Source organism: Pyxicephalus adspersus, chromosome 10 (genome assembly GCF_032062135.1).
Source record: "Pyxicephalus adspersus chromosome 10, UCB_Pads_2.0, whole genome shotgun sequence".
NCBI classification, from domain to species: domain Eukaryota; kingdom Metazoa; phylum Chordata; class Amphibia; order Anura; family Pyxicephalidae; genus Pyxicephalus; species Pyxicephalus adspersus.
The window spans coordinates 22,604,513-22,605,163 of NC_092867.1; positions in this window are offsets into that span (position 1 = coordinate 22,604,513).

Sequence of the window (651 nt, forward strand, 5' to 3'; positions counted from 1 at the left end):
GTATAGGTATAATATATGGAGGGGTGTGATGTGTGGGTACGGGTAAAAACATGGATGAGTTTAAGGTGTATATGGGTATAAAACATTGAAGTTTGCATCTTATAGTGTATGATACACAGCAGTGATCAATGTGTTATAGAATGATTCTTCTATATAACAAACAAATCTCTTTAGTTTGGTGCTGGAACATATTTGGCAATGCAATGCACTTCATGGGGCTATTGATTGTTTTTGGTACCCCTGCCTACCTAACACACCTCTGACACAAATACATAGCAGGTAAAGTATCATACATTGTGGTGTGCTGTATATGTTATACTGGCAGTCCATTTGTTCAACACCCTTAAACACTGCAATTATTTCACTAATAAAAAGTTTTTATGGTTAGGAACATAAATAGCATAATGTCCATATATAAATAAATATATATATATATATATATATATATATTTATTAAACAGACACCAAATTCTATTATAATTTTGGTAATAACCTGATGGATCCTTCAAGCAGCTTCAGCAGTCTCAATCACACACCTGAAACAATCATACAGGTAATGAGCTGCACACCTGAGCTCATCCTCATTCTAGGTCAGTGATTGAGAAGGAAGAGGATGAGAACACCGACCATGCAAGCTGTATATTTAAAACC